At 54.4% G+C, this 21,769-nt stretch overlaps 2 long non-coding RNA genes across 4 annotated transcripts; one reads left to right on the top strand and one right to left on the bottom strand.

Moving 5' to 3' along the window:
• The first annotated feature begins 4,674 nt into the window (after positions 1-4,674).
• LOC123597623 lies at positions 4,675-6,159 on the top strand. The gene is made up of 2 exons (XR_006712181.1): positions 4,675-4,893; positions 5,777-6,159. It is a non-coding gene; the product is annotated as an uncharacterized LOC123597623 (long non-coding RNA).
• Positions 6,160-7,726: 1,567 nt separating this feature from the next.
• Positions 7,727-20,740, bottom strand: LOC123597622. Of its 3 annotated transcripts, XR_006712180.1 has the most exons (5): positions 16,351-16,888; positions 15,427-15,878; positions 12,573-12,685; positions 12,281-12,434; positions 7,727-8,429 (listed from the first exon to the last, which is right to left on the bottom strand). It is a non-coding gene; the product is annotated as an uncharacterized LOC123597622 (long non-coding RNA). The 3 variants fall into 3 exon arrangements; XR_006712179.1 differs by lacking the exons at positions 12,573-12,685; positions 15,427-15,878; positions 16,351-16,888 and adding exons at positions 20,474-20,609; positions 20,721-20,740; XR_006712178.1 differs by having other exon boundaries at positions 15,427-16,879.
• Between the last annotated feature and the right edge of the window lie 1,029 nt (positions 20,741-21,769).

The following is a 21,769-nucleotide window of genomic DNA, read 5'->3' as shown; positions in this document are numbered from 1 at the left end:
ACGTGCCCCTGGGCAGACAGTGCCACGGCACTCTAAAAATCTTTCCGCACGCCGATCACAGTGACCTAAAGAAGCCTCCGTGCCTATCAGCCTCTGTCGAAACTGATACGACGCTTTATAGCACAATTTGCTCGAGTCTGTTTACACTAGAACGACCTAAACGGGCTTCAGAGAAAGACCCAGTCAGTGTCCTCTGCTCCCAGATTCGAGCTCTGGCACGGTTTCTAGAGAAAAACAGTTACCACTGAGCCCTTTGATGTTACTCTCTCCAAGCTGAAGCACGAAGTCCCAGCCAGTGCATGGCTAACTGGTTGAGGTTACAGAAGCTGGATCCAGACTGCCTGGGTCTTAGTCCTACTTCTGTCCCTTACATTTATGTGATCGTGGGCCAAGTACTTCACCCCTCTGTATCTCAGCTCCCTTGTGTATAGAGTGAGGGTAAATAAGGTGCCTGCCTTAGAGGATTCTGTGAGGATGAACCGAGATAATGCATGTGAGGGACGGCGTGTGTGGTCTTGATCAGTCTGACATCAGATCTCAGTCAGTCTGGATCCAGTGGTCACCAAGGCCTTAGTGGGAGACCCCCAGGCAGCATCTTATCAATCTGGGGTGTTCGACCCTGTTGACTTTTCCCTTTCACAATCCTCTCCGCCCTGGGCTTTCAAGACACCATGTAATGAATGGTCGGTGAATGTTCGCCCACACTTTCTTTCGGTTTCCTTTTCGCTAACAAGAGCAGAGCATTTGTAGAGTGTTTATTTCATGACAGGCACCAGTCTAAGGGCTTTGCACTTACTTCCTCAAACTTTATTACAACCCCTTTGTATTTTTTTTTTAAGTTTATTTATTTATTTTTGAGAGAAAGACGGCACGAGTGGGGGGGGAGGGCGGTGAGGGCGGGGGGCGGGGTACAGAGAGAGAAGGAGAGAGAGAGAATCCCAAGCAGGCTCTGAGCTGCCAGCGCAGGGTCAGACACGGAGCTCAAACTCACGAGACTGGGAGAGCATGACCTGAGCCGAAACCAAGAGTCGGATGCTCAACCGATTGAGCCGTCTAGGCACCCCGCAAACTTTATTACAATCCTTTTAGGGGGGCACTGTTACTATCCCGTTTTGCGGATGAGAAGACCGACGCCAAGTCACGTCGGTAAGGTGTGGCAGAGCCAGGATTCAAATCCAGGCAGTGTGGCCCCGGGCCCGTTCCCGTAATAGCTGCACAATGTAGAGATCAAGCCAAGTTGGGGGCTTACGGCAGGAACTGCCAGACTCCCCTGTCAGTCTCAAATCAAGCAGGAGCTGTCTCCCCTTTATTTCTCCAATTCTCTGTCCAAGGGCTGGACACTGCCACTGTCTCTGCCCTGTCTGGGACAGCATCATGTTCTTCAAGGCTTCTTCCCCTCTGGCCGCTGCAAGCAAGCAGGAGCCACTCCAAAACATGTGGGGCCACCTTGCCTAGCTGGGCTGAGCCCTAAAACCGTGTCTCATGAATTACAGGTAGAGGAAAGAGAGAAGGAGAAGGAGGAAGAAGGTGAGAAGCAGATCATCGGTGTCAGGGTGGTCACAGACACCCAGGACAGAAACACCAAACTGTGTCAAGTCCGTTAAAGTAAAGAAAACAAACAAACAAACAAACAAACAAAAAACCTCAGGGGATTTGACTTCCTGGCTCATTGTTAATGTGGGATTGCTAAGGAGAACCTGGAGCCCCTCTGACATTTACCCCAAACTCGGGGCAGAATTATCAGAAATTAACAGGGACTAGAGAACGTGGGACGAGAAACAGTCCCCAATGTTTGGAAGCAGATGTTTCATCCCAGAGGAAGCTAAAGCCCAAGGAAGATTCCAGTCTCCTCATGACTCACCCCTTCTTCCACTCCCACCTGTGCCCAGACTCCCCACCCCAAGCCCTGCAGAGCGCCCATGCTGGCGAACCATCCAGGCAGACGGTCGGGGCTGCTTCTAGCTGTGTGTCCGTGACAGCTGCTCGACCCTGAAGGGACCGGTGGTGCAGACCCCTGCCTCGGCTGGACACCAGTGAGGGGAAGGTCACTCCGTTTCCAGCCGGGACTCGGAGGCGATGTCTCCTCTGTCTCCGTGCTCCCAGAACTCCCAAGTCACTTCTTTCCCCCCCTCTTTTCTCTTTTTTAAAAAAAACGTCTATCACTTCAGTAGGCAATGTGGGGGGATTTGCCAAATTGATAGCAATTCTCGGTGCTAATAAAGTGTCAATTAAGATTGTGCTGCTAAGAGCTCGGGGGAGGTCGGTGGTTTATGCTAATGTTTTCAGTCTATTTCATATGCCTTTATGTTGAGTCGTTTCATTAGGTTTATTAAGAGCCCAATTGATACATTTCTTGTTGACTCCAAATATTCCTGAGGTGATTAATTCTGAACAATGGGGTTAATTAGTCTGCAGACTTTGGAACACTTCTTCAGGCGGGAGCTTAAGAAACCAGTTTCCGGGGAATGTAATCTCCAAAAGAATTACATCCCTTTCTTCTGAAAGGAAAGGGGGGAAATTCTCCCTAGGGAAGAAAGGATGGCTGTGATCTCACGGAGAGTTAAATGAGTGTTAAACTCCAGTGGGTCTCTGGGGTTGGTTGTTTTTGTTGTTGTTGTTGTTGTTGTTTTGTTACGCCCCTTACTTGTACTTTCTGACTAGTAGGTAAATAGCTTGAATTTAGGAGGTGGGTGTACCTGGCGACAGCACCGGATAGACCCAGAGGAAGAGGCCAGTCTGGGGAACAGAAAGTGGGGATCCTCTTTCCTGGTGCTTGAATAGATGTGTGACAGCCACCGCCCCTCCCCCCCCCGCCCCGCCCCCAGCAACTCCTTAGCCTCTGGGGGCATTCCTTCATCCGTAAAATGGGGACAATGACACCTGCCCTCCCCCAACACCCCCCAGCTGCTCTGAGAGTGGATGAGATCACAGGTGTGAAAGCCCTTTGAGAATAAAACCCTTTTCTTTTTTTAACCTTTGAGAGGTTAAAAAAAAAAAAAAAAAAAAGGACCCATTTTAGAAGTGGGCTTTTTTAAACTCTTTTTTTATATTATTATTCCCTCATGAAAGGGTTTCTCCTTGTAGCTGGGATTTTTCATCTCGTGTTAAAGAGAGAGAGAGAGGGAGAGAGTTTTAAAAATAGCTATTTTAATGAAAAGAACAGCTCTCCTGAAGAATTGGGCAGCCCTTTCTGCAGGCTTTGCTGCCGAAACTCACGGTCCAAATTGATTTTTTTTTTCCCCTCTTCTTTAAAGGTAAGTGATGAAATACTGTGGGTTTGAAAGGGCTGACATTTGGGGTAGCAATTAAACTCAGTCCCATCTAGCCGCGTGGCAGCTGGTGGCTCAGGCTCGTTATGGCGAAAGGCAGGCAGAGGATTAGGCGGTGGGCCGGGCGGCTCTCAGAAGGGCTCAGGCCCACCGTCTGCAGCCAGGTAATTAGATTTAACAAGCTGGCCTGTCCCCCTGCTGCCCCCACCCACTCCGGGCATGGCAGCCAGGCCCCGGGGACGCCCCACACCCCCCCGGGAGCCGGCGGGCAAGTCGCAGACCCTAATCACTGCCGTGATGGACACGGGAGATATTAATGTGGAGGGTGCTAATGACCATCCCGAAGGCAGCGGCAGTTAGGGATCCAGCAAATGGGGACGGCGGGGCGTGCTGTCTCATTAGAATCAGCCCAAGGGTAAGGCGCTTCAGACAGGTCAGTGGCACGTGATTGGAAACGTGCATAAGGGAGGGACCGGCTGGGGCATTTGACACGGGTTTCCTGTTCCCATGGAAATTCAGCTGTAACGAATCACGCTTCCGGCATGCTCTTCTCAGGAAACCCATTCCCCAGGCCTGGCTCCGGAGGGGACTGTGCGATGGCCCCGTGGAGCCCTGATGGCCAGCAGCTTGGCTGGGGAAGAATCACCTGTAGAGCGGGCTTGGGAGAGCCCAGGCCACTTTGTTCCGCTCTCCAGGTGACCCCGACATGCAGTCAGGACGGGGGCCTCCCATCTAGATGCGAGTTGACGGTTCAGCCCAGCATCCTGAGCCGACTCCAGCCTATCAGTGTCGTCAGTCAGAAGCTCCCAGTGGTGTCCAAGGGGCGCCAACACTCAAGGAAAGCTGATCCAGTCTGTCTGCTATCATCTTTCAGCCACGCTCCCCAGCTCGAGAGGCAACAGTGATTTCCCGGGGGCAGCAAGGTGGACCAGTGCTCTAGCTGGACATTCAAGGCCTCTGGAACTAGAGAAAGTGGAGACAGGGAGCTCAGACCTGAGCTGCCCCAGTTCCTTTGGCAGCAGCTCTATGTCTTTGCCCGTCTCCAAGTCTCAGTTTGCCCATCTGTGAAAAGGGTGGGTTGGCCAATTTGAGCTCTCCATTCTCGCCAGCCTGAGCTGCCAGTGGTTTGGCCAATCTTCCCGTCCAGGTGACCTCTCCTGCGTCTCACACACACGAACCCCGACCGCTAGATGCTGCCCTCGCAACCCTCCAACCTCCAGGTGAGCCTTTGCCCTCCCATGAAATGTCCTCCAGGCCACCCTCATCTCTGCTTGTGGAGGTCCTGACCCTCCAGACATCCCAGCCTGAAGCCCTATGGTTGTCCTGTGCACTTGGTGGTGCTGTCTTCTAGAACGTCAGCAGGGGTGGGGGTCCCAACTGCCACTTGGTGATGACAATGGCCGTCATGCAGCACCTGACTCTCCAGGGCTCCTGCCCCGCCCTGATGTCGTTGGTTGCCCCCAACAAGGAGTCGCATCTACCCGTGGCGCCCACGGGAGTGGGGACAGTGGAGTCACGAGGTGAACGGACATGCCCAAGGCCACACAGTTCCTAACGGTCTGAGCCAAAACTTGAATGGCCAGCTAGTTCCAGGAATCCCCTCTCCTCACCCAGTTACTTCTAGGTATGATTAACTGGTCTGTTTAGAGTTCTTCACAGATGGTGCCCCACTCCCCAGGCATGCATGCACATACACACATTCACACGCACGTGCGTGAGCACACTCACACACACACACACACACACACACACTCAAGTGCTTTTCAGGCCCTCCCCCTCAGGAATTCAGTAATTGCTAGCTTAGTCCCAAGTCTCTGGACTGCATTCATGACGTTGTCACTTGAGAGGCACAGCGGAAAAGGAGTTACAAAGGAGGTTGATTGCCAAGGTCCCCTCGGCAGCTTCCCAGAGAATAGGGTCCGTGTGAACTTCCCAGGAAGGGTGGGACCCCCCCCCTCCCAGGAGGGGTGGGAAGGGCCATGTGAGCATGAAGGAGGGGGCTGAGGCAAGGAGGGGAGGGGAGCCCAGGGAGGAAGGTAGGGGCCAGCGTGGACTCGGCCCCAGCAGTTGCCCTGTCTCTTACGGATGACCACCCTTCACTGAGGGGAGGAGAAGATGGGGGGCTGAGACTGGCCAGTCTCTTGGAATCCACTGTCTCCCCTCCCGCCCCCTTGCCTCGGGAGGAACAACAGATCCAGTGGGAATGGGGATCCCATTTCAGAAGATCCAGGAGATGGGGGAGGGGGGCATTGCAGAACAGCCGCTCAAATAATTCGAGGAAGTAGAGATGGCATTTCAACTCCCCCCAAACCACCGACACGGGCTTAATGGATTGAGTGCTCACATCAGGCACTTTACAAGGAGGTTACTTCTCATTTTCTTATTTCCTCCTCAGATCCAGTGATGTGGGAGGCAAGTCGCGGGCCTCTTAACCCCTCTGTCACCTGCGGTGGAGGACGGGGCGGGGCTGCGCTGACACTCACAAGGCACTTCTTCTCCCCTCCTAGCCAGGTCCGCTCCGCCAGGAGCTTCAATCCACCAGAGGCACTCAACTACAGATATCCCTCGCATCGCCCTAGGGAATGATTCGTCCAGTGGGAGACCCGGCAGAAGGAATCCGGAATGTGGACTAACCCCGCGGGGCTGCCCCTGGAGACGAGGCCTGTGATTGTCCAGGTCTGTCTGTGCCTGGAGGGTAAGTCAGGAGAAGGGGCGAGACCACTGTCCTCCGAGCCACACTCTCCACGACTCTATCTGCCCGATTCCTGTGCTACTGCTTAGCGGGTCCCAAACCAGCGTGGGGCGCAGAGCCCTAAAATAATACACGCACCTCTTTCTCTTGTTTGCATCCACTCAAGGTGAGATACCACGAAATGCAACCGGAAGAAATGTCTCGTGGGTCATTTCTGGGATGTGGGATGGGATAAGACGGTGGGAGCCTCGGAGGTAAGGGGACGGGAGGAGATAACACAGGAGGGGAACACAAAGGTGCAGGATGTTAGGGTCGGATGGCTTGGGATGGGCTGGGGAAACTGAGGCCACACGGTAGGGAGGCCTCTCTGTGCACAGTTGGACTCTCATCTCGGGACACACATTCAGGACGCAGCAGTCCCTTCCCCAGTTGCTCGGCAGGTGCCAGCACCGGGAGAGAGGGAGCGGACGACTCTTCAGGAGGCTGGCACGGGTCCCAAGCCATCTGTTCCCAACTTCCTCCTGCGTGGGTGGTGGCGACACGTCCCCAGCCGGCCCCCGCGCCTCTCACCAGCCGTCAACACGCCCTCACTCTCTCCTTGTGTGTGTTGTCAGATCTTCCCAATATAGCAGCCCGGAGTCTGTCAACAGTTCTGTTCCATGCCTACTTCCCCTCCCCGAAGGATGCCAAGTCTGCTGGCCCCTCCCTCGATGGGGGCATCTCCCGTCATGCCTCACTCTCAGCCCCGGCAAGAAGAGACCTCCCCAGAGGTGCTTGGAGAAGCCACCCCAGCTTCCGTCGTCTGGGTCCCTTGGATGGGACCCGGGCCAGGATGCATCTGAGTGGCACTAGGGAAGAGGAGTCCAGGAGACCGGGGATCGGCTGGACGTGGGGAAGAGGGGAGTGGAAACTGAAAGTGACACTTGGGGCTCTGACTTGAAATGACTCGGGGAAGATGGTCCTATTCACTGAGGTGGGGGGTCCTAGAGAAGGAGCGGTTTGGGGATGGAGAAAGAGAGATGAGCTTGAGATCCAGGGAGACAGAGAGGACTGAGAGCTCCTCAAGGGAATGTCCTTGTGCACATGCGGACTGGAAGCTCGGGAGAGAGGTCTGGACTTGAAGAAGGTGCCAGAAAGTGGAATGCAGTCATCCACGGGAGCACACCCATTTGCTCCAGTAGCACTTGGCAATCAGCGTTGTCACTAAAGCAATCCCAATGACCCACTTTACAGAATTCCCCTCGTGCATCCCACCAGGGTGCTGCGGGACGGACTGGCCTCTGTCCCCAGATGTCTGGGATGCATCCCAGCAGCTGCCTTCTCTTTCCCCCTTCCAGCCGCCTCTGTTCTACCCTCCAGGCAACAGAGAGTGTGACCTGGTCTGAGCATCAGGAGCCCTGGACCCCAACCTAGCTTTGACCACTGACTTTGGGAATCGAAACAAATCACTTTCTCTCTTAGCCTCCACCTCCTCAACGGTGAAATTGGAACAAATATGGCAGATACTCTACACACTTCAGGAATTTGGGTGAAAACTGCCCAATGATCTGGCCAGATCCCCTGAGTCCCGTCTCCCCCCTGCCCCCACCCCGCCATGGGACCCACGGCGGATCCTGCCCCAGGTGTGTGGCACACCGTCCCCATCCTCGGTTGCCTCGTCCCCCAGGGGGGCTCCAGGACACTGCTCTGGTCTCCTCCAGCCTGCACGGACCCCTCTGCCCCCATGCTTCACCAGATGACCCCGCAGATCAGAAGATACCACTAATAATGCTCATATAGTGACATTTATTGCGGCACAGGCGGCCCCTGCTTAGCTTTCAGGGCTAGCAGGAAATGGGCACAGAGTGAATCACTCTTTACAATGCATCTTGAGCAGAGCATTTGTAATGATTCCTTATCTTAATTGAGACCTCAGTGAGGTAGTCAGGCCTCTCCTCTCCTCTCATGCCCTCCAGCTAAGACTGTAGCTCGTGGTGACCCCTTCATCACATGACGGGATCAGAGGGGAGGGCGACTTAAGGTGGAGAGGCAGGTTGTCGTCCTCCTGGGATGCTACCCCTTCATTTCAGAAAGGGGGGTGGGGACGAAGGTTGCTAACCTGGGCCCTGAAGGTCAGCTCGTGTATCTGAGAAATGGCGGGTGCCTTTGTACCAAAGGGACACTGTCGCACACAACCGTGGCCGTGGCAGATGCATATTGTTGTGTCTGCTCAGTGCCCATCTATTCCTCCCTAAGAGAAAGCCCTTCATCTGGAGAACCCTCCTTCCCCCAGGCCAGCATGCAGCCCTGGCTGTCAGTCAGAGGATGCTCCCGCCCCCTGGCCACATGGGCAGGGCATAACCCAACTCCAGAGGATAAGTCACCCCCTGAGGTTTGGCCAATCAGAACCAAAGGAAGACGATGAATCAGGGAACACGTGAGGCAGGAGTTGCTGGTGACCATGGTTCCCGTTCCTGGAAGGGGCCAATCTGCAGGAGAATAAAACATGCAAGCCGTCTTAACTATTTCCGGTGGAATCTCTGTCACTTGCAACCAGCCTTCCGTTACCCTATGAGAGATGCATTCCCTCCACCAGCCTTCTGGAGACAGTTCCCATTTCATTGCTGTCTATTCCAGGCCAGCCCAGAGGGTGTGGCCTAGAGACTCAGAGCAGGGCAGACCCAGTGACCAGACCCTTCCCCTGGAGCCCCTGGCCCTCCAAGGACAGAACCAACCACTCGTCCTTTCTGCCAGCCCCTTCTAGGTCATACTCTGCTGCCCTCTGCTGCCCCCTGCTGGCCACAGGCCATCATGCGCTCAACTCTTGGGGTCAGGGTAGGTTTGGGGTCCCAGGGACCCGAATGAGGAAGCAGAGGAAGCCCTGGGTCTGAACAGAGGCAGCCTCTCACAACCCCATCCCAATAAGAAACATCTCTGGAAATGCAAAAAGAAACAAAAACTTTACTGTTACATGGGGGCTAAGAATACGGCCGTCTTCCCTTGAGTGAGAATAATACAGTAATACAAATTGGGAGTTGGATAGGCAGATGTTGTCCTCCAAGTGAGAGCCTCTAGGCAGGTTTTCCAGGAGGCTGGAACAATGGAACATAAGGACCGAGAGACAAATGGCTCAAGAGAGAAACGGAGTCAAGAAAATAATAGCAGCTAAGGGGAGGGTGAGCAGAAGTGACATTCCAGGCTCACAAGGCAGGGGACACATCACCGCGGTGATGCTGATGCACTCCAGGATGCAGGACGGGGGCCCCCAAAAGCAGCCTCTCTGACCCATATTGCTCACAAATACCGAGGGGGGAAATAATAATTCACATGTTTACAGTCTGTGGAACACGTTAGCACACCATATTACATCTGATTTCACACCCCCTAAGGAGGTAACTGCTATTGTCTTCATGTTTTTTTCTCACAAGGTAATAGGGATTCTTTTTTTTATTTATTTGAGAGAGAGAGTGCAAGCATGAGCAGGGGAGGGGGAGAGAGAGAGAAAGAGAGAGAGAGAATCCCAAGGAGGCTCCACGCTGCCAGCACAGAACCTGACGTGGGGCTCGAACCCACGAACTGTGAGGTCATGACCTGAACCAAAACCAAGAGTTGGATGCTTAACCGACTGAGCCACCCAGACGCCCCAAAGTAATAGAGATTCTGAGAGATGTAGTGGCTTGACTGAGGCAACTTCTCTGAGCAGCAGAGCCTAGACTCGAACCCAGGGCCAACTCCAAGTCCAGGGCTCCCTCTGCTGAATGAGACCACCTCTGTGTGGAAGGGGCCAGCTTCTTTAGGGTCAAAGAATGGAACCGAGGTTCAAAAATTTGACCCTGCTATTTAGCAGCTGTGTGCCTTTGAACAAGTTACTTAACTACTCTGAGTCTCCTGCATGAGCATATCTCATGGGGTTGTTTTATTCATTCTTGTTTTAAAGATTTTATTTTTAAGAAATCTCTACACCCAACGTGGGGCTCGAACTTACAACCCCAAGATCAAGAGTCCCATGCTCTACACACCGAGCCAGCCAAGCATCCTCACGGGGTTGTTTTAAACCTCGTATGTCAATGTATGTAAATTACCCAAAGCAGGGCTTGACATTCAGTAGATACAATTACAATGGTCACAAAAATTAGCACACACATATTTTTAAATTTTTTTTTTCAACGTTTTTATTTATTTTTGGGACAGAGAGAGACAGAGCATGAACGGGGGAGGGGCAGAGAGAGAGGGAGACACAGAATCGGAAACAGGCTCCAGGCTCCGAGCCATCAGCCCAGAGCCCGACGCGGGGCTCGAACTCACGGACCGCGAGATCATGACCTGGCTGAAGTCGGACGCTTAACCGACTGCGCCACCCAGGCGCCCCAACACACACATATTTTTAAATGCAATTCTCCCCGGGTATTTAGTCTGACTTTGTGTTTTCCTGGTGAAATCAAATTCAAGGAGTCTACCCTGCAGCTCTATCTCATCATCTTAACCATAGGAAAGAAGGCCCCAGAGACACCTCAGCTCCAAAGCAAGTTGATTGCTTTAATATTTATTTCACAGATGAGAAACTGAGGCTCCAAGAAGTTGAGTCCTTCCTTCAAGGTCACACAGATCATACGTGGTAGAACTGGGACATAAACCCACGTCTGACCCCAAAGCCCTCACTCTTTCACGAACTCTATGAGGTTGGCCTGTGGCAATGGGAAGGAGTGTAGGGCAGATGGGGCAGCGGAGACATCAGTGTGGGTGCTGTTGCAATGGTCCAGGTGAGAGCTCGTGACGGCACAATAGCAGAGGAAGGGTTCAAAAGGGGCAGATCGCATCCATATTTAGGAATAAACTATGCAGGACTTACTGACAGATTCATTTGCTAAGAGGTTTTGGGCTTGAACAACTAAGTGAGTAATGGGGCCATTTTCTGGAATGGGAAGACCAGAGAGGAAAGCCATTTGGGGGTAGGGCAAACCAAGGATCCCCCTTTGGCCTCGGGAGGTTTGGATGCCTTCAGACATCCAGTGGAGCTTTTGGGTGAATGCACCTGCATCTCAGGGTGAGGTCAGGACAGGAGAGAGCAGCACAGAGGTGCTACTCGAAGCCAGTGGAGTAGACGCGATGTCCTGGGGGAGAATGTAGGGAAGAGCCCAGGACTGAGCCCCTTGGGCCCCGCAACAATTGGAGGTCCGGCGGGGGAAGGGGAAGGACTGGGGAGCTGGATGTGGTGTCCTAGAAGCCAAGAGGAGATGATGTTTCAAGGAGAGAGTGAGCAATTCTGTTCAGTGTCGATGAGAGGCCAAGTTCGGTGAAGACCCCAAAGTGACCAGAAGAATCCAGCCCATAACCTTGATTAGGGCAAACACTGTGTGCAGCATCCACCCCTGAGCCAAAGGAAAGCTCACCAGAATGGAATACATCACTTCCAGCTGCCCAGGATGGGGTTAACCATAGAAGCAGAAGACAAGGACGGAGGGATAGAGATTTTCACTGCAGATCTTGGCAAGGGAGGCTGGGCCATCTCTGTCTCCACCCTTTTAAAGACTGGAAACATTTCCGTTTCAGCCGTCATCCATGCCATTATTCATCAATAATGTGATAGGTCCTGTGTTGATCACTGGGGACACGGCTGTGAATACATGACTTTGATCTTGACCCCGGGGAGTTTAAAAAGAGGTCAGAAACACTACAGCTCCTTATAGCCAATCATGGCCACGCTATGGTGGAAGGATACATCAGGGGCTCTGGGAACACAGTTGAAGGGTGAGGGAGAGCTTCACGGAGGAGGTGATATTTGGTCTGGGTCTTGAACAGGAGGTCAGCCAGCAGACAACAGAGTTACTGACATCCTGACAGAGGGAATGGAGACAGGAGAGAGTATGTGGTGATGGGAAAACCACCCTTCCCTGCGTGGTTAGAGCGGAGTAACTGGAGAGGGAGGGGGAGTACTGAGACGTACAGGACCCAGGTCTTTATGGACCTTAAACTTAAAGCTAAGAAACTTGGACTTAACTCTGTAGGTCAGTATTTTCCCAAGAATGTCTTGTGAAACACGAATCTCAAATTTGCTCTGTAAAAAAAAAAAAAAAAAGAAAAGAAAAAAAAATCAATGAATCAATAAATTCTAGGATCAAACACACTTGGGACATGCTACAGAGCAGACCCTCCTGGGGATTCACCATGTTCATTAGCATTTGAAAGCTCAGAGAAGAACCTATAGAAGAAAGAGAGACAGAGAGAGAGAGAGAGAGAGAGAGAGAGGAGGGGGAGGGAGGGAGTGAGGAGGGGAGGAAGGGAGGAAAGGGGAGGAGAGAGAGAGAGAGAGAAAGAGGGAGAGAGAACAAAGAACACTTACCTTTCAATTTTCTAGATTTATGTCCCACACTGCCCTCTGTTCATGTAATGAGCATTTGCATCCCCGCACAATTACTGCTCCTCAGGCACACGGGTGGGGAGAGGGGAAGCTGAGCCAGGACTTGGGAATGTTTGCATTTTAAGCAATGATTCACCTGGAGGCAGAGGGCAGAGGGATGGCTGGTAAGAGGCCCCATTAGCCCTGGAACCCACAGATGAGGTCCAAGTTTACCCCTTTACCCTGGAACTAAAAATATCTCCACTGATTTCTTCAGCAAATATCTAATGAGCACCTTCTCTGGGCCAGCTGTGCTGGTGCTGGCAGTACAATAGGGAGAAAATCAGACGCCGTTCCTGCCTCGTAGTGCTTCCTGGCTCACGGGCGCCATTCACATAATCACATAGGCTGAGGTTGAGGGAAAGAACACAGTCCGTAAGAAAGGAAACCGGGAATCAAGGAGGAGTTTCCTTCATCAGCCAGCCCCGGGCTGAGACGCAAAAGACAGGTAGGAATTAACTCGGCAAGGAGGGGTGGTGTCCGCAGGATGGCATGCTGAGCAGAGAGAACGGTGTGTGCAAAGGCCCTGTGGCGGGCAGGAAGATACCACGACTTCGAGACAAAAGGAAAAACAGAAAACAGTTGCCTCCTGGTCGTTCAGCAACTTTCACCGGCAGTCCTATTTGTGGCTATGTATGTCTAGCCACAAATTAGAAATAAAATGCCCCCAGAGTGTGAGATTTGGATGCTCTCAAATGGAGGATGTCCAGAAAATCGACCGAAAGAACACGTATTTTGTGCTGGAGTTTCCTGCTCCACAAAGGAGAAGGTGAGGCATGGAGAGGATCCCCAGGCACTTGGCGAGGACAGGGGATGGGGTGGGGTTCAGCCCGCCGGGTTGGCCCAACTATTTCAAATCCAGTTCTATGAGGCCAAGCTTTCGTGCTCTTTGAGCACCTGCTTGGCACTGCATACGACCTTGCTCAGAAGGGGCCCTCTCTACCATCTCCTGAGTGATGAGGGTGAACCAAGCACTGAGCTGGGTGCTTCACGCACATAACCTCCTGTTGGCAGGCACCTGGGTGTCCCCACATTGTCCAATCTTGTGGCCTCACCCTGCTCTTACTATGGAAGCAAAATGGCCCCAGCACGTATGCCACAGGTGGTGGGGGGCGCTGCAACCCCAACGATACCTGCAGGGGCTTCTATTTCTCCTAGACATCATGCGGCCGAATTCTCTGTCTCATCCGGGTCTCACCCCCCCCACCCCCGTCACTGGAGTCTTCCCCCTGCCCCGAGCTAACCCAAAGAACGCTGCAGCCTTTCCTTTTGATTCTGCAAAGCAACCATGAGTGCCGTGCTGTTCCACCCGAGTGAGTTCTCCTGGAGGTCTGAGGACCACGACAGTGGCTACACAGCACAGCATGTGGCTTAGAAGTCAACCAGTGCTCTTGACCTCAGCCGTTTCCGGTAATGCTTCGTCACCACCTTTCGTCTTTAAGACTGTGGGTGCTCGCCATCTTGCTCGGACCCCCTGTCTCTCAAAAGCCTCCTGACCTCTCTTCCCTCGTTTCCAGGGGAAGCATATCCCTCATCCCCCCACCATCTCGGGTGTCCCGAACTGGGTTCACCAAGAGGCAGAGCTGAGACGAGGATTTGGGTACGAGTGACTCATTTGGGAAGTGCCTCCAGGAGGCAAAGCTAAGGGGATGGGGATGACAGGGGGAGGGAAGGGAGCCGGTACAGAGCGTGTTAACAAATGGGTTGTCACCGTGGGCACCCAGGGCTCAGTGGCACGCCTCACAAGTGGCCCCCCCCAAGGGTCAAAGAAGCCGTGTTTAGCTGTCACCTTGCATCCGTTGCTAGCTGAGGGCTGCTCTCAGCCGCACCAGCTCCAGCCTGTACCTGGTGCAAAGCAAGAGAGAGCCCTCCGTCGGAGGCTTGCGGGACCTTGCAGAAGGACAGCACTGACGGCTGGGGGACTGGGCAGGGCGCCACAGCCCCTGCTACGACGGATCGAGGCAAGGTCACACGCCACCCGTGGAGTCCACGCCCTTGGATGGAGGGGGCGGCCAATCTGCGCTCCAAACGCAGCCATCGAGTCACAGGACGTGTCGCTCCAAGACCCGTGTCCCTTTCCCAAAAGAAGGAAGGGCCCGTCCACAGCTGTGGTTTGAAAGGAGCTTTGGCTTCAATACACCCTGAGGTAGGCACCTACCATGACCCCCTTGCTATAAACTAAGTAACTGAGGCTGAGACAGGCAGTGAGGAAACCACAAAGCCAAGATTAAAGCACACACATTCCTAACCGTATGGCCTCCTAGAGCCCGGGAGCGGCACTTGGGTTAACAGCTTCTCAACACGACAAACACGTCAGCCAAACGTTGCACATTTACAAGCGGGTCCTTCTCACTACCATCCCGGGCGTGCAGGGCAGAGGGCTACCGCCGTGCCCAGTTTACTAACGAGGAACCGGAGGCATGACAGATTCAAGCCTGGTGCCCCAGTTCCCACGGACTTGAGCCACGATGTCGGACAACAAATTCCAGCCCCCTTTACTCTCTAGAAACACCAAGAGCTGACGGCTGCAAGGCAAATCCGTGATCACCAATCAGCGAAGATTACAACTATGCCAAATGGGGAGTCGGGCATGACCTTCTGAGACAAAGGGCAGCCTGTCATCCAAACTGTCCCCACCACCAGCATCGGTAATGGGAGCACAATGGCAGGTGCTCCCCAGCTTGTGGTGCTGAGTAATCAGTACACTCTCAGAAGGAAATAGGATCTAAAGAAGAACTCTCAAAAAGCGAGGGGGTCCTCTCACCTCTCACCTCCCCCCTGCACCCATCCTCCACCCCGCAGCCCGAGTAGTCCTCCTGCGACACAGACATGACCAACGTCTCCCTGCCTAAACTCTTTTTTTTTAAGTTTATTTATTTATTTCAAGAGATAGAGAGCATGAGCGGGGGAGGGGCGGGGGGGGAGAGAGAGAATCCCAAGCAGACCCCACACCATCAGCACAAGAGACCGACTCGGGTCTCAAACTCACGAACTGTGAGCTCATGACCTGAGCCGAAAGCCAGAGTCAGAAGCTTAACCGACTGAGCCACCCAGGGGCCCCTCCATGCCTAAACTCTTCGGTCACTCACCATTGTCCTCAGGACGAAGGTCAAACTTCTGAGCGCAGAGCATGTGACATCTCACCACGAGGTTCTGCCTCCCTTGCCCACCTCGTCTCTTTTCCACCCCTGAGCCGTGATCTCAGGATCTGCCCTCCCGGGTGCCCTGCCAGGTAGGGCTGGGACCGGAGTCGTCCCTGTGTCTCAATGGCCAGTAGGGACCATGAACAGACAAATGAGGCGGGTCCTGAGCCGTGTCTTTCCAGATGAAGGGTTGAAGGAGCAGAGGCAGCTGGTGGGGAGGGGCAGCTCCGAGGGACAGGAGCACGGGCACTTGTCTTGAAGGAGAGTCTGCCCGTGCTGGAAGGACAGGTGCTGTCAGCGAGAACGCCACCTCCCTCTGGTGACCTTTCCCGAAGACATTTCCTCTGAATGTCAGGTTCGTTAGACACAGGATTGGGGGTGCAGGAATCACTTTAGAACTGAATTAAAGAAGGACAGACAGACAGACATCATCCAGGTTTGTGGTGACAAGCCAGCTTGGAGGGTGAAGGGACACACTCTGCCTACGGGCCACTTTTGTCCTTCTCAGACGGCAGGGTCTCCTGTCAGGGCCATCCCTCCCTTCAGAATGGGGTTCCCAGCACCGCCATCCCAGGGTCCGTCCCAGGGTCCCGGGGCCAGCTGTACCTAGAATGGGTCCTCAGTCCCCAGGGCTCACCAAGTGACTAACCAAGACCTGGAGTCCTAGGGACCCCGGGGCTTGAAGCATGTTGCTCACACAACCCCACTCCTCAGGCCCAGTGTGAGTGACCCAAGGATCTGTGTGACTCAGAACCCACTCTGGGTCACTCCATGCTGAACACTGGGGACACAGAGGTAAATCAGATATTTGCCCTACCCTCACGGGGCTGCACGTTTCATAAAGAAGACACAAAGGTACAGCAATGTTACCAGATGGTGGGCTCGGTGCCACGGCAGGTCTCTAGGCAGAGAGCTGTGAAGGTGCATCTGAGCTGGGCTTTGAGGGATGAATAGGAGTTTGTCACCCTGTCTGTTCTTTCCAGGAGACACCGGTTTCCAAACCCAGAACGGGCTGCTTCTGTGAGCGGTGAGCTCCCTGGCACTGAACAGTGCAGGATGACTGATCCTTTGGCCCTCTGGTCACAGCTTCCGTGTCGTGGAGCGTGGTCAGGGCATCGGAGAGCAGGAGACCCATGGATCTCGCTCCTCCAGTTTTCCTCCACAGCCCCTTGGCGTCAGTGACAGCGCGGTAACGCACGCTGGGCCCCTTCTGCTCCCAAACCCGCAGGCCTCTCCTGTCTGCTGCCCCCACGGCTCACAGGAACCGGTCTCCTGTGCCATCTGCTATGGCCCCAGGTGTTAGTGGCCAGGCCCAAGCTGGGCTAGCGCGGACAGGGACAAGACGCAGAAAAGCAGGAGACCCTGCAGGCTTCACTCCCACCCCCCACGTACATATGCGGGCACACACGCGCACACACCCCGTCCTCAGAACCTCACCCCCTATCCGCCCTGCCTCCAGCTCCCTGCAGACCTCAGTGCTATCCTAGCGTTGACCTTACTGGACCCCGCGGCTCTTCCCGGGGCTGCTGGCCGGGACACCACCGCTCTCCACCCCGAATGCTGAACGTCCCCACCCCCCCCCACCACACCCCCCGCCAGGCTCCTGGCTCTGCCCCCTCCACAGCTCCTCAGCTGCCAGCTCTGTCTTCACGCCTCCCGGAGAAGCAACTGTCAGCATGTTTTTGTGGCTGGGGATGGGAAAGGCGGAGACAGAGGGGCACGGGGAAGGGAGAGATGGCGAGGGGAGGCAGGTGGGGAAGCAGAGACAGAGACGGGGAAAGAGGGGTGGGGGAGGGTCAGGGACCACCCTGATGGGAGAGGAGTGGAAAGAACAGACTGGAGAAAGCCGCTCGGGCCTGGGGCTGGAAACGAGGACTCCCAGCTCCGTCACCCTCTGACTCTGCAGCTCTACTCGGGGAGGTGGCCACGGGGACGACAGAGGGAACTAGGCGGATTGTGGGCACAGGAGCTTTGGCTTGCCTCTCACGCCACCGGGAGATGCCCGCCACAGCCCAGCCCCGGGTCATCTGCCCGTGTCCTCTCGGCCTGCGGCGGGCCGGGCCAGGCACACCCATCCGCTCAGAGATTGTCTGTCCCCCACAAGCCTGTTCCTTCTGTCCTAGGGCTAGCTTTGTGGGGCGGGGCGGGGGGGGGGTGGTCGGGAGGCACTGGGGAGAGCAGCCCCTCTGCCCCTGGAGACCCCAAACACAGGGAGACGGGAGTTCACTGTGAGAGAGGACTCAGCCAGAGACAGAAACAAGAAAGGGATAGAACAAGAAAGACCGTACCGTAGGCCAGCTGCACAGAGAGAAGCCAGCCCTGAAGACATGGAAATGTGACCCAACGCGCCCTTTCCAGCGTGACCCAGGCTGGGAGCTGAGGACAGAGAGGCTGATTATATGGTCACCCATGCTGACCCTCCCAACAGCCTGTATACTGTCATTAAGCCACTTCACAGGAGGGGAAACTGAGGCTCCGAGAGGCGAGGTGACTGGCCCAAGAGCCAGGCCAGAACTCCCGTCTGAGCAGAACCAGAGCTCATCCTCTTTCTTATGCACCTGCCTGCCTCCCTGTGGGTACAGACAGACAGAGTGAAAAACGGACAAGTCAGAGCGCTCACGTGGGTATCAGCTCAGCCCCGGAGCCCAGAGCTAGGGTTTCCAGAAAAGCCAAGCAGTGTAGCGGACGGTTGGACCCCCGGCTCAAGGCCCCACTGCCTGGGCCGAGCGTGTCGCCCGTTTCCTTGCCCCTCAAAGCGAGGCTAGGAAAAGCGTATAGTCACAGATATCGCGTGAGGTTTAAATGAGGTGACTGCAGAGTGCTTAGAATGGTTCCTGGCCCACAACCAGTGCTTGACAAATGGTAGCGCTTGGTATGACTCAGGGAGAAGCATCCTGGCTGAACAGAGGGAGGAGCGGGGCGGGGGAGGGGGGCCTAGAAAGGCGGGAGGATGGGCAGTGAGATGGCACCATGTGGCCAGCGGGGCCTCGTGACGTCCCCACCCCCATCGCTCTCTCTCCTGAAATGTTTGGCGAGGCTGGATTTGCTGTGAAAACCACCTGAATTCTTCAGCCAGGTGGGCTTGAGGTGATGTGGTGGGGACCAGAGACCCCAGGCGCCCGGATCTCATGGCAGTCCTGGAGAAGTCACGGACTTCCCCCGGCCATAGGAGTTGGGAAGAACCCCCCAGTTTTTTTTTTTTTTTAATTTTTTTTTCAACGTTTGTTTATTTTTGGGACAGAGAGAGACAGAGCATGAACGGGGGAGGGGCAGAGAGAGAGGGAGACACAGAATCTGAAACAGGCTCCAGGCTCTGAGCCATCAGCCCAGAGCCTGACGCGGGACTCGAACTCACGGACCGCGAGATCGTGACCTGGCTGAAGTCGGATGCTTAACCGACTGCGCCACCCAGGCGCCCCAAGACCCCCCCAAGTTTTAACTCAAATGCAAGAGCAAGGAGGCATCCGTGGGGCGCCTGGGTGGCCCAGTCGGTTGAGCGTCTGACTTCAGCTCAGGTCACCGTCTCGCGGTTCGTGAGTTCGAGCCCGCGCCTCGGGCGTGCTGCTGTCTGTCAGCACAGAGCCTGCTTTGGATCCTCTGTCTCCCTCTCTCTCTCTGCCCTTCCCATGCTCTCTTTCTCTCGTGCGCGCTCTCTCAAAAATAAATTAAAAACTTAAAAACAAGAGCAAAGAGACATCCAGCTGACATCTGGGCTGAACAAACTAGTGAGACCCATACGGTGCCAGGGGCCGGGTGGGTGGCGGTAATAGTAATGCCCGCTGATGCCCATAGAGCACTCCCCATGCACCGAACACTGAGCAAAGTGTTTCACACACTAACTTATGCAACCCTCAAAACAATCCCATGGCGCTGGCACCATTATTAGTCCCGTTTGACGGGTGAGAAAACCTGGGAACAGAGAGGTTGAATAACCTGCCTAACGTTGCACAGCGAATCGGTGGTGAGCTGGGAGGCAGAGCCAGAGGGCCAGGCTCCTGACTGCACCCGACTCTTATTGCCTCATGTGGCACGAAGGGTGGGCGATGAGAGAGAGCCACCTAAGAGCTTCCTGGAGCTCAGGTCTGCAGATGGGGTCAGCGCCCAAAGGTGAAGACCCAGCCGGGAGCGCTCCTGTCCCCGAGAAGCCCCAACAAGCCCAGAGACCGCCCCACTATTTACCAGGCACTGATCCCTGATCCAGGGGAAAAGTTAAGTGTCAGGGTTGGGCCAGTGGTGCCAACTTTGGCCAAACGTGTCACAGGCCAGCAGCTCTGAACCTACACGGCACTGTCCCTCCAGGCTGGGCCATGCTCTCCACCGAACACTTGGCTGGCCAAGCCTGGCCCCCACCCTCTCCCAGTACCCCTCCCCTGCCTCCATCCCACTGCTCAGATAATGCCACCATCTGGGGCCCATCTGCAGGGAGCCTGCCTGCTTGTTAGAGAGGGGGTATCTCCCATCTGTATCCCACAGGAGCATCCTGGGACTCCAGAAATCCCAGGAGAGATCAGGGCATAAAACAGCCCCGCTAGCGTCCTGCCAGGGAGGCTGTGGGCCACGCACCCAGGTCAGTGAGTCAGACAGGTCAGTGCAAAGAGGCAGCTCCCTGTGGTGGAAAGAGTATGGACTTCAGAACCACGTGGGGTCGAATTCTGAATCCCCCCCCATTGGACGGGGGCTTTGGGCAGGTCGGTTCGGTGGTCTGAGCCAGTTTGCTCATCCGTAACATGGAGATAACAGAGGACAGTCACCAGAACTCCATTGGATCATTTCTGTGGCCCTTGCACTTAGAACAGGCACAGGAAAGATGTTTGTGGAACGAATGGATGCGGCCAACCCGATGGCCACCCTGCCTTCCCTCTTGCTAACAGACCCCAAATTCAGGCCCGGCAACAATGGTGCCTGATGGCTCTAAATAAGTCACGCCGACACTGTTCCCCTTTACCGTGAATGGGGTGGGCACGTGACCCAGTTCTAGCCAAGGGAAAGTCACCTGAGGATCTGGGGACAGGTTTCCATCCGGGAGGAAAGGAGGGAGGCGCAGGAACAGGGCTCTCCTTCTCCTGGACCTTTCTTCCTCCTCACGCCTTCCAGGCTGCTTTGGGAGGTGCGGTGTTTGCAGATGACAACTGGTAACCACAGGAAATGTCACCGTTAGCAAGGATGGCAGAAGAGAAAGAAAAGAACGTGGCTCCTCAGGGATACCATTCAGCTGCCAGATCCACCCCGGCACCTCCTACCTTAAAACTTCTTGTTCGTGAACAAGAAATACCCGCTAGGTTCAAGCCACTTATTTGGTATGCAAAATCTTACAGCCGTAAACATTCCTATCTGATGATACAAGGGCCAGTGAGTGAGTGAATGAATGAATGAATGAATGCATGTCTTGTAGCCTGAAAATAATTGCGCGAACGTTTGTCATTATCGACAATATTAATACGGTAACACCTCATTTATTCAAAATTATCAGCAACAGGCTTTTGCTCAAAAGGAAATTTTCGAGATAATGGGAGTTTACCCCCTTTAGGCACCAAAATACTACTTTGATTTTAACCCTTTTTGATTTTTAAAAATCGCCTGAAACGTATCACACCCCCCTGTATCTATCCCCTCTCACTGCACCCCCCTCAACACACACACACACACACACACGTGCACACACACACACACACACACACACACACACACACCAGGGGACGCCAAGCAGGAGTTAAGCTTAGCTTGGATACCGGGCTCACCAGTGAACACGCATTGCTAAAGTAAGGTGTCACCCAGCATTCCCCTGGGGCTGGCAGAGGTGGGGGCTCCTGGAGTTGCTCTAAATTCCAGAGTCATCACCCCTCCCAGCCCCTCCCCATCAAGCTTCTAGACGGCACAGTGACACCTCTTGCAACCCTTCCCTGCTTGGACGGATTTCTCTGTTCTGGGCTGTGAAGCCAGGTCACCCATTCGCCAGACTTGTGTGCCACGTGGCTTCCGGCAAAGGCCCCTGACCAAGACGCTGCCGTAAAAGTACCAGATCCCAGAGGAGGAAGGCCTGGATCCTGCCCTAAGGAGAGGATCATTCTTTTTTTTTTTTTTTTTTTTTTTTTTTAATTTTTTTTTTTTTCAACGTTTATTTATTTTTGGGACAGAGAGAGACAGAGCATGAACGGGGGAGGGGCAGAGAGAGAGGGAGACACAGAATCGGAAACAGGCTCCAGGCTCTGAGCCATCAGCCCAGAGCCTGACGCGGGGCTCGAACTCACGGACCGCGAGATCGTGACCTGGCTGAAGTCGGACGCTTAAC

The sequence above is a fragment of the Leopardus geoffroyi genome, chromosome C1, assembly GCF_018350155.1.
Source record: "Leopardus geoffroyi isolate Oge1 chromosome C1, O.geoffroyi_Oge1_pat1.0, whole genome shotgun sequence".
NCBI classification, from domain to species: domain Eukaryota; kingdom Metazoa; phylum Chordata; class Mammalia; order Carnivora; family Felidae; genus Leopardus; species Leopardus geoffroyi.
This window is presented reverse-complemented; position numbering and strand designations above follow the sequence as displayed.